Raw genomic sequence first — 12009 nt, forward strand, 5'->3', positions numbered from 1 at the left:
ATCTACTGCCCCCATTATAATCAGGTGTGTGTGGGTAGTTCTTATAGCCAAATAGCACTGTGTATGCTGTACACTCAACATATTAGTCTCCCATGGAATAATTAACATTTTGAGGACCCTGCTAGCTAATACATGTAGCTAACTCTAGGCCACACATATTTATGGAAGGGAATAATAATGAAGACAAGTGCCCTAAGCAGTTAAAAGAACTGTTCTGGTTTTTGAAATACATAGTATCATTATTCTTATTGGAGATTTCCCTTCCGCTTTCTGTTGGCTAGCGTTAAGATGCATTCTTTGCATTTTAAAGCATAGACTGACAGGAGCATTGAAGTGGGAAAGGTAGTCTGGATCATGAAAAAAGTTGATTCAGGAGCAAAAATATGATGTGGTTAATTGATAAAGCAAAGATGTTGCTGACTAAACTGAAAATATTTTTAGTCTTCCAAAAGGTAGATCTTGCAAGTGATTTTTTAAATGCCACTTTCAACTGAAATTTTTCTTACCAGCTTGTTCTATGACTCTCAGTGCATGACTGACATTAAGGTAAAAGGAACTGGCATGTTTACCACTCATACCAGATGAGTAGATGACTGTAGAGCTAGACAGCCATTTTCTTACTTACGTAAGTATTTACTTACTTGCTTACTTACTTACTCTATTTAGTGAGAGAGGGAGAGTGAGAGAGGCAGAGCGAGCAAGAGCATGAGAGGGGCAGAGGGAGGGAGAGATTCCCAAGCAGGCTCTGCACTGGCAGTGTGGAGCCCGATGTAGGACCCCAACTCATGAACTGTGAGATCATGACCTGAGCTGAAATCAGGAGTCAGACACTTAACTGACTGAGCCACCCAAGCACCTTAAAACAGCCTTTTAAAAATGTCATGTATACAACATTTTAATTAGTGTTCATGCATGTAGCTTATATTCACTGAAGGCTGATCCTAGATGTTAATCAAATGGATGTGATTTTAGAAGCGGCACATTTAAAAATTACAAAAAAGGGAGATAGGAAAAATGAACTTTTTTTCCCTTTTATACTTCACAGGATGGGGAATAGTGAGTGGTGATCCCTGGCTCATGGGTCCAATATTCTGCCTACTTTATAAAAACTCTTTTGGGTGCTGGATGTGTGTGTGTTGTGAGGAAGGAGGAGTGTACTCTGTGGCTGAGTTATTAAAGAGGAGACCTGTGGTAATTTGATATTGAATGAATGTTTTGACCTGTCCCCTTCAGATACAAATTCTACAGGAGCAACCAAAGAGGTAAGAAATAGGGTGGATTACATGACCAAACATTGCCTCTAATTTGAATCTATGAGCTGCTGAAGCCAGATACTAAGTTGATTGACCAATCATGTGAATTAGGAGCCAATTCATTATTTCTTTATCAACTACTGGGTTTCTTATAATTCAGTTGGAAACTTGATCTTACCACTTTCAGAGTCTAAAACTCTGGGTATCCATCAAATGAATAGAACACATTAAAAGAAAAGGACCTTTTCTCTACTCTGTTAATGAATTTAGCTCATCAATCTTTGTCCATATGTTTTATATAGTCCCTGGGTGGAGTGTATGTTATTTCTATTTCTGGTGTGGCAGGAGACAAGAATCTCTCTCTCTCTCTCTCTCTCTCTCTCTGTCTGTCTCTCTCTTTCTCTCTCTGTTTTTCCTCTTGAAGCTAAAAGGGGTTTCTTTTGTATCATTATAATGCAAAGAAACTTGGGTTTCTTTCTTTTATTTTTCTTTCTTGCATTCTTTCACTGTAGTAAAAAAAAGCACAGCAATTTTTGACCTTTGGTTGTTACTGAAACTTATCTTCAGTCAGAAAGTAACTTTGAAAATTAGTTACCATAAATAGAATACAAACAGCTTTTTGCTCCCATAAAATAGATGGCTCTCTTCAGGAACTATTGATTCCAGCATGTTAATATTGCAAATCTAACTAAAATAGACATTATCTGTGCTGTTTGTGGGTGAGTGAGAAGGGTTCTGCACTTAGAGCTTTTGCTAGAAAACTTGGAGGCCAGCCAACTGGGAGTGCTGTAATAGTCTTTTAAGAAGTTGGAATCTGTAAAAAGTGTTTCAGGAAGAAAAGCTTTTAGTTTAGACAGTTTGCATAGTTAACAATTATTAGCTCTGGAGAACTAATAATTAGCTCTAGTCAATTAAAGCAACTTCTAGCTTTATACTAGAGAGCTTGCATAGCTTAAATGCACAGTAAACTTAATTTATGCTATCCAATTCCCTAGTAAATCTTGTTTGTTTTTTGTTTTCACTGTTGACATTTTGTCAACATGTTCACTTTGCTGGTTGGCCGATATGTACCATCTTAATGTCTTACTTTTTCACCTGACATTTAAGTGTAAGCCTTTTCCATGTTCTTAATTTTGAATGACTGCATATATATTACAGTGTTAATTATGTACCAGACTATGTAATTTTACATATATTAATTTTAGTCCTTACCATTCTATGAGATGGACACTATTATCCTCATTTTGAAATGAAAGAACAAAAACAGATACAGAGAAGGTAAGTGGACTGTTGAAGATCCCAATGCCAGTACATGGCAGTAAGCAGAATTTGCTACTGCTTACTCAGCCCTTTTCTTTGTATCCACACATTCTTAGATATTAGGTAGTTTCTTATAAGTTTAATACTATAAATATCACAAGAAAAAACATAACTAAAAGGTGTTTCCCCACATTGTGAAGGGTTTTTCCTTAAGATAGTTTCCCCAAAACAGAATTACTGGATCAAAGTTTAAAACTTTTTAAGGCTATTGATACACATTACCTTGATATGTTTCCTAATGGTTGAATATGGTTCTGTAATAATTTGTGTGCAATGTTCAGTAAAGTATTGCCATTTTCATATTATGTTTTAATATCTTTGCTGATTTAACAGCCAAGTAGTTATTTTTCCCACTTTGTTTTAATTTGTTTCTTTCTTTGTATTTTAATTTCATCTTTCATGAATCATTCATGCTCCTTTGCCTGTTTTTCTCATAAAGTTCTAGCCATATTCTTGTGTCTTTGCGTAAGTTCTTTAGATATTAACCTTTGTTATGTTTGTTGAAAGTATTTTTTCCAGCCATTGGCCTTTTATTTTTGAGTGTTTCTTTTTATGTATAAAGGGTGTTTTTGTATTTGTGAGTGTGGGTGGTATATTTTATTGATTATGTTTTTGGGTTTTAAACACAATTTTTCCTCCTTTGTAATTGCTTCTGTTTAGAAAAAACTTCCTTTTTTTAAAAAATGTTTATTATATTTTTTAAAGATAATTTTTTAATGTTTATTTTTGAGAGAGAGAGAGAAGAGAGAGAGAGCAAGTGAGCAAGGGGGAGCAGAGAGAGAGGGAGACACAGAATCTGAAGTAAGCTTCAGGCTCTGAGCCATCAGCAAAAGAGCCTGACATGGGACTTGAACTCATGAACCACGATATCCTGACCTGGAGCCAAAGTTGGATGCTTAATTGACTGAGCCTTTCAGGTGCCCCAATGTTTGTTTATTTTTGAGAGAGAGAGGGAGCCAGAGTGAGTGGTGGAGGGGCAGAAAGAGGGAGACACAGAATCCAGGCTCTGAGCTGTCAGCACAGAACCCCTCATGGGGCTCGAACTCCTGAACCATGAGATCATGACCTGAGCTGAAGTCAGATGCTTAACTGACTGAACCACCCAGGTGCCCCAGAAAAGTCTTCCATTTCTAAGATAAATGCTAAATCATCTTTTTTTAAAATGGATTTTTGCTTTTGTTTATTTTTTAATTAATTTAGAAGTTGTCATAGTATGAGCTGTGTGTAAGAATTTCAAGATGGTAGAAAAGTAACTAATTTGAGTTTTACTCTTCTCTTTCAATGAATTGACTATTATTTGGAAGAAAAGCTTTAGATAATCCATAAACTACACAATCAACTTCTTAAATATTGTTTTAAAGATTTTCCCTTTGCAAGGTAGAACTTGAGAGTTGAATTGAGAATATAATTAGGCACATCACCTTGCATATTTTAAAGTATTGTATTTGTAACATTTTTGTCTTTGCTTTTGTAATGGGACCGAGGTTTGCACAGAGAGTCATGACACTGAGGCTTTTCTTTCCAGGAAGTAACTTTATTTGTGCCAGCACGTGCTCAGTGGGTTTGTACCTGAAAAACTGAGCCCCAGGCGCAGCAGGGTGTAGCCTTTTATACAATTTCTACTTCTTTGTCTCCCATACATGGTAACATACAGATATACAGTCTGAGTCGGTGGTCTATGTTACAGAGTCATGAGGAATGTCCCGTACCTGCACATAACCAGGTTGCCTTCCCTTGAGGTTTTCACCACATTCCTTAGGGAGGGGCTCTACCACATTCCTCCCTTCGATGCCTGGACCCCCCGTATTTTGGGTCAAAGAGCATCATCTTGGTTTAGAGGTTTATATTTCTAGAACATCATCACATGCATGGCCGTTTTCCTTTTCACCATTGCCTCAGTGAGGCTGGAGACAGACTATATAACCAGGTAACTAGCCAAAGTAGGATTGAGTAAGCTCCCAAACTCAAGAAGATAATTCTAATGAGGGTTTTGAATCCCCCAAGAGTTGAAACACATCCTCTAAATAACTTTCTGGAGTCCCAACCTTTCCAGGTCTGGAGAATACCTCATTCATGACTTTAGTGCAGTCATGGTCGGGCTGCCCTGGCCCGACAGGCAATAGGGTTGTGAGTAGTAGGGTCTGTACCACTTCTAGGTGAATGCACAGGTTCTCACAGTACATTCCCTGATACCTGATCATCCTAGTTTTGGCTAGCCAGTATTGTCCCTTGCATTCCATTAATGTCAGTAGTGAATGTGGCACTTGGACTATCAATTCTTGTCTCATAGTTAACTTGTCAGCCTCAGACACTAAGAAGGCCATGGCAGGGTGACCAGCCTTGGGGAACAGAGTCAAGCTGCTTGGAGAGAGATGCCACTGGGTGATGCCATGACCCCAACATCTGGGTTAGGACTCCCACCACAATGCCAGTGCACTTGTGGACATACAGAAATAAAGGCTCGGTTGTGTCTGAGAGCCCCAAACCAGGTGCATTAGTGAGGGCTCATTTTATTTCCTCAAAGGCCTTCTGCTGTACCAATTCCCAGATTAGGGGCTCTTGTTTTCCCCCTTTTTGTAACTTCATAGAGGGGTTTTGCCAGGACTGAAAAGTTAGGTATCCAGATTCTACAGAAATCTGCGGCCCCAAGAAACTCCTGAACCTGGCGTCAGGTTGATGGGACCAGGGTCAAAGAAACAGCCTGCTTCCTTTCTGGGCTAAGTTGGAATTGCCCCTGGGACAGGTGGAAGCCGAGATAGTTGATTTTCTCTTGAAAGATTTGGGCCTTTTTCCTTGAGGCCTTGTAGCCTGTTTCCCATAGGAGGGTAAGGAGCTGCTGAGTCCCTTCCATGCTATCCTCCTGGGACCTTCTAGCCAGCAGCAAGTCATCTATGTACTGAAACAGGACACAGCCATATTGATCTGCTGGGAAGGCTTTTAAGTCAAAGGCTAATGCAATGCCAAAAATGGTTAGGGAGTTTTTGAGCCCCTGAAGCAATCTGGTCCAAGTCAACTGGCCCTTGTCACTATTTTTAGGACTTTCCCACTGGAAGGCAAAGATCGATTGGCTCTGGGGGGCCATGTGGATGCAGAAGAAGGCATCTTTGAGGTTCAAGCAGGTGAAGAAGGTGGCTTTGGCAGGGATGAACCCCTGAAGTGCATAGAGGTTTGGGACCACTGGGTGTATGGTGATGGTGGCCTGGTTTACTGGTTGTAGGTCCTGAATTGGCCGATAGTCATCTGTGCCTGGCTTTTTAAAAAAAATATGATTTATTGTCAAATTGGCTAATGTACAGTGTGTAGAATGTGCTGTTGGTTTTTGGCATAGATTCCCGTGGTTCATTGCTTACATACAACACCCAGTGCTCATCACAAGTGCCCTCCTCAATGCCCATCACCCATTTTCTCCTCTCCGCCCCCCCCCCCCATTAACTCTCAGATCGTTCTCTATATTTAAGAGTCTCTTACGGTTTGCCTCCCTCCCTCTCTGTTTGTAACTTTTTTTTTTCCTTTTCCCTTCCCCATGGTCTTCTGTTAAGTTTTTCAGGATCCACATATGAGCAAAAACATATCTGTCTTTCTCTGACTGACTTATTGCACTCAGCATAATACCTTCCAATTCCATCCATGTTGCTGCAAATGGCATGATTTCATTCTTTCTCATTGCCAAGTAGTATTCTGTTGTATATATAAACCACATCTTCTTTATCCATTCATCAGTTGATGGACATTTAGACTCCTACCATAATTTGGCTATTATTGAAAGTACTGCTGTAAACATTGGGGTACATGTGCCCCTATGAATCAGCACTCCTGTATCCTTTGGATAAATTCTTAGTAGTACTATTGCTGGGTCATAGGGTAGTTCTATTTTTAATTTTTTGAGGAACCTCCACAATGTTTTCCAGAGTGGCTGCACCAGTTTGCATTCCCACCAACAGTGCAGGAGGGTTCCCTTTTCTCCACATCCTCACCAGCATCTGTTGTTTCCTGAGTTGTTAATTTTAGCCACTTTAGTGTGAGTTAATATCTCAGTGTGGTTTTGACTTGTATTTCCCTGACGGTGAGTGATGTTAAGCATCTTTTCATGTGTCTGTTAGCCATCTGGATGTCTTCTTTGGAAAAGTGTCTTCTGCCCATTTCTTGACTGGATTATTTGTTTAAAGTTTGAGAAGTTCTTTATAGATTTTGGATATTAACCCTTTATCCGATATATCATTTACAAATAACTTTTCCCATTCTGTTGATTGCCTTTTAGTTTTGTTGGTTGTTTCCTTTACAGTGCAGAAACATTTTTTCTTGATGAGGTCCCAATAGACATTTTTGCTTTTAATTCCCTTGCCTTTGGAGATGTGTTGGGCAAGAAATTGCTGTGGCTGAGGTCAAAGAGGTTGTTGCCTACTTTCTCCTCTAGGGTTTTGATGGCTTCCTATCTTACATTTAGGTCTCTCATCCATTTTGAGTTTATTTTTGTGTATGTGTAAGAAAGTGGTTTAGTTTCATCCTTCTGCATGTTGCTGCCCAGTTCTCCCAGCACCATTTGTTAAAGAGACTGTCTTTCTTCCATTGGATACTCTTTCCTGCTTTGTCAAAGATACATTTGTGGGTCCAATTCTGGGGTCTCTATTCTATTCCACTGGTCTATGTGTCTGTTTTTGTGCCAATACCATGCTGTCTTGATGATTACAGCTTTGTAGTAGAGGCTAAAATCTGGGATTATGATGCCTCCCACTTTGGTTTTCTTTGTCAATATTACTTGGGCTATTCAGGGTCTCTTGTGGTTCCATACAAATTTTAGGATTGTTTGTTCTAGCTTCAAGAAGAATGCTGGTGCAATTTTGATTGGGATTGCATTGAATGTGTAGATTGCTTTGGGTAGTACTGACATTTTAACAATATTTATTCTTCTAATCCATGAACATGGAATGTTTTTCCATTTCCTTGTGTCTTCTTCAATTTCCTTCATAAGTTTTCTGTAGTTTTCAGCATACAGATATTTTACATCTTTAGTTAGGTTTATTCCTAGGTATTTTATGGTTCTTGGTGTATTTGTAAATGGGATCAATTTCTTGATTTCTCTTTCTGTTCCTTCATTATTGGGTGTGCTGGGCTTTTGGACAGGTAAGAGGGGTGTGTTCCAAGATGACTGGCATGGCTAGAGGATTGCATACTCTAAAAGCCTCTCCAGGTACTTCTGGATCTCGATCTGTGCCTTGCAGGGATGAAGTATTGTCTCTGGTGGGTGGACTCTGCCCCAGGCTTCAGCTCTACAACCACAAGGGGTATGTTACAGGCCAATCCCGGTGGGTTGTCTTCAGCCCACACCCTAGGAATCCTAAAGGGAAGCTTAGGCACCAGTTGTGATTCCTCCTTGAGACTGTAGAGATGCTACTCTTATCCTTGGGGAATCGTGAGAGTTATTGTCTTTGCTTCTGGCTTTTGTAAGGTCAGTGCAGCTTATCCATGGGAGTTGAAAGTTATCTGTACCTGCAGCTTTCCCAACAGGTCCTGGCTCTTTGAAGCCACGGGGCAGTTGGGCAGGTACAGGAATTCATGGATGACTTCATGGCTGCCTAAATTGCATCACCGAGGCAGCAGGAAGGGATGGCATGTCTGATTGCCTGTGGCCCCCGCAATGGTGGCTTGTCTCTGTGAAAGGGTGCCCACGGTTTGGGTCACCATCTAGTGTTCCACCTCAGTGTCTACCATGAGGTCGATGGATTGGCTCCCCATGTTTATTCAGACCATAGGCTCTTGGGGGCCTAACAAAATAGAGCCCGGTCTGTCCTAGTGCTCTTCATAGTTCTCTATGGTGGTTAGCCCCACAAAATCATCTTTGGGGGCCCAGTGGGGCTGTGATGCAGGTTGATATCGGCTCTGGACCATATATCCTCTTTCTTTTTGCTTGGGCCCTGCTGAGAAGTATCTGGCCACTGGGGGCACTTATTTTTTCTGTGGACCTCCTGATGACAGTGGGCACACTGGTTCCATCCTAACTTTGGTCCTGGGTGAGACCCTCTTCCCACCGTTCCCCTTTTTGGCCTCATCCCAGTCCCTGCGGGGCACCTTTCCAAGAACGTTCTGACCTCTCCACCAAGGCAGTAGCTAATAAGTCTGCCTTTTTCTGTATCTTCTGGTGATCTTCCCTCTGTGCTGCCTGGCCATGGTTGGACAAACACCTTAGTTACTATTTCCAGCAACTGACTGGCATTCATGTTGGCAAAACCCTCCAGCTTCTGCCAGATGTCCCCTTGGACCTGGCCTATGAAAGCCACATTGACCATCTGTTGGTTTATGAGTGCCTCTGAATCAAAAAGGGTGTAGAGACAAAATGCCTCATGTAGTCTCTCACAGAACTGGCTTGGGCTCTCCTTGGGTCCCTGGAGTACTTCTGATGTTTTACTCATATTTGTGGCCTTCCCCGCCTTTCCTAATGTCATTTAGAAGAGCTTCTTGATACTGTTTGGTGCTTACAAACCTTCCGTCTACACTTGGGTCATTTGGGACCCATTTGGGGTCCTCCCCAGGGAAATGAGCCTGAGCATAAGCCTTGGTGTCTAGTGTCCCAGCCAGGGCATTATCCTTTAACCATTTCAGGGCTGCCTGGGTAATTAAGTGATGCTCCTTTGTGTGGAAGAGGGTCAAGAGGAGTTGGCAGCAGTCAGTCCAGGTAGGTTTACAGGTTTGAATTATGGACTACATTAGTTCTATCATAGCCTGGGGCTTCTCCGTGTAGGAAGGAGTATGGTGCTTCCAATTTAGGAAGTCTATAGTGGTAAAGAGTTAATACACAAAAACACACTGGCCTGCTCAGATATAGCCTTCCTGATCATAATAGATGGGTCTCCGGGTTTCCCTCAGTGGCATCTGTAGGGCTCCCTGGTATTGCTGCAGGGAGAGACTGTCTCTGCTGGCCTGACAGGGGGGTGTATGGGGTTAGGACCAGTGGTCCAGGTAAGCTGGTAACATCCAGAGAGGCTGGTAGTGCTAGAGGTGGCGAGACCTTTGGACTATGGGAAGACTCCAGTGGGGTTTTGGCAGCCAGGGTGGCTGGAAGCACAGGTGTCAGTGAAAGGTACAGTGGGGTATATGGTCCTCAGGCTCTCCTGACAGTATGGGTTTTTCAGTTTTGGGTGGCATTTGGAGGAAGCTGTGACACGAGCCATCAAAACTTTACAGTTCTCTTCAATATAGACTATTAGCCAAGGTGGCCAGGATAGGACCAGGTCTTGCCAACAGTCAATGTAAGGAAATTGGTTGGGGTGGCCTGGATTCACCCACAACAACCCTGAACACTCAGCCAGCTGGTTCTTTATCAAGTGAGCCCTCAGAGGGTCAGCCTACCTCGAACAATGGCCAATCAGTTTCACAGAATGTCAGAGCTTTCCAAGAGTTAATTTTACACCATAATTTCCTGAATATCCCTGTCTGAAATTCCTCAACATGTAGTCTAAAAGAGTCAGTTTACTCTGCTTTCCACCCATTTCCTCCACCTAAGGACATCTTTCATGCACAAGAGAGGAAAATGTGGGAAGGATGGGACTAAATTGGAGAGGATGCCCACTCGGTTCAACCATTTCTGGCCACTCTCCCCTCAGAGATATTTCAGGTGCCTCTTAGCATTGGCGGGTTCGGTATTAATCCTTGACCTGGATCCGACTCCCAAGGAAGTCTGACTCTGCCTTAAGCCATATGAGGTCACCACAGAACCCTGGATTGGGACTCAACACTTGCTTCAGCCCCTTGATCAGGTCAGAACCTTTCTGCTGTCTGTCTCATTCACACACAGTCACACAGTGACTCCAACCTCCTGCCCAGCTCCCAGCACCTTGGAGTTGCAGTTTCTTTCCCCTTCTGCCTTAGGGGCATTTCTACCAAAATGAACCTGGGTTCTTACAGGCAATCTTCCTTGAGCTGGTTTTTGGGCCTCACTGGGTTCCTTTGTGCATCCGGAGTCCTTGCCCTGGCATGCTGGGAGGGGCTAGTCTCCTATGGATTAAGTGGTCCATTGGCACCAGGCAAGGTTGCCTCTCTTGGTGCCCCGAGGTTCACAACTGGCAACAAGGGAGGTAAAACACCGTCTCCACCTCCCTGATGTGAGACCCCAAGAAATATAACAAGCCTGAGGTTTGCACAGAGAGTCATGACACTGAGGCTTTTCTTTCCAGGAAGTAACTTTATTCGTGCCAGCATGGGCTCAGTGGGTTCATACCTAAAAAACTGAGCCCCAAGCGCAGCAGGGGTAGCCTTTTATACAATTTCTACATCTTTGTCTCCCATACATGGTAACATACAGACATACAATCTGATTGGGCGGTCTATGTTACAGAGTTGTGAGGAATGTCACATACATGCACATAACCAGATTGCCTTCCCTTGTCTTGAGATTTTCACCACATTTCTTAGGAGGGGCTCTTCCACACCTTCATAACCAAATGTAACAAACTAACCTTCCTTGTTCTTAGAGGTTCTATGTGGATAATGTCTTATTCCTAGACTTTGGTCCTCATACTTCTAACTTACAACTGAGAAATTCTGCAGGGTCTCTTGGTAGATACAAAGAATGTTCTGATGGAAAGTAAACAGTATTCCTATACATCAGAGGTATTTTTTTTCCCTAATGGTTATAGTTACCATTTAATAGCATGATAATTATATTAATCAATTAGATAAAAAATAGTCAATAAAGCTGACCACGTTGTCTTTAGAAAATCAGTATGTGTTAGGAATGAATATTAAAATCTAAAAGTAGGATATATATGCATAGTGCATATAACAATATGTAAATATATATATATAGTTAATAATTTGTGATTTAATATTTAATGGAAAGCTTGACTTTCCAAAAATGCTTATCAAAATATTTGATTGTAATACTGATACTCCCAAGTAACTCATTATTTCCAAAATTATATAAATTGGAGTCTTTGATATCCTGGAATAATTTTTCTATTAATTGTAGTACCGCTAGTTATTTGATAGCATTCTTTTTTTAATCTTTATTTGTATTTTATGTACATTTTAAAATCAGGGACAAATTAATATAAATACAGTGATTTGGCAGTGTTGAATAAACTGTTTCCTTTTGTCCACCCAAAGGGATTATATTTAAAATACTTGGTAATCCAAATTCAGTGACTTATCTTTGAGGTTGGTTTATTACCTAGACTGATTTATGTTGAAATTGATGAAGATATGACCATACCCAATTTTGTACATTTTTTTTTTGAAATGGAGGAATTTGGAAATTTTATTAGATTGGAAAAAAAAGACTTTTGTAATTTATTTTCCTTCTACTTTGGTTAATTTTATTCTATGAATATTTTTCTTAAAAAATTGGAGTATTTGGTATATTGAAGTGAACATAATGACAGAATGAATCTCTTTATGTCTGTTTTATAACTTACTTTTGCTTATTTTCTTCATTGTTCAAAAG

At 41.0% G+C, this 12009-nt stretch overlaps 1 protein-coding gene across 1 annotated transcript in view; it reads left to right on the forward strand.

The window, feature by feature from the left end:
- Window positions 1-12009, forward strand: part of MACROD2 (mono-ADP ribosylhydrolase 2) — a 2023701-nt gene that overhangs the window by 191595 nt on the left and 1820097 nt on the right. The window lies entirely within an intron of this gene.

This window comes from Panthera leo, chromosome A3 (assembly GCF_018350215.1).
Source record: "Panthera leo isolate Ple1 chromosome A3, P.leo_Ple1_pat1.1, whole genome shotgun sequence".
Lineage (NCBI taxonomy): Eukaryota > Metazoa > Chordata > Mammalia > Carnivora > Felidae > Panthera > Panthera leo.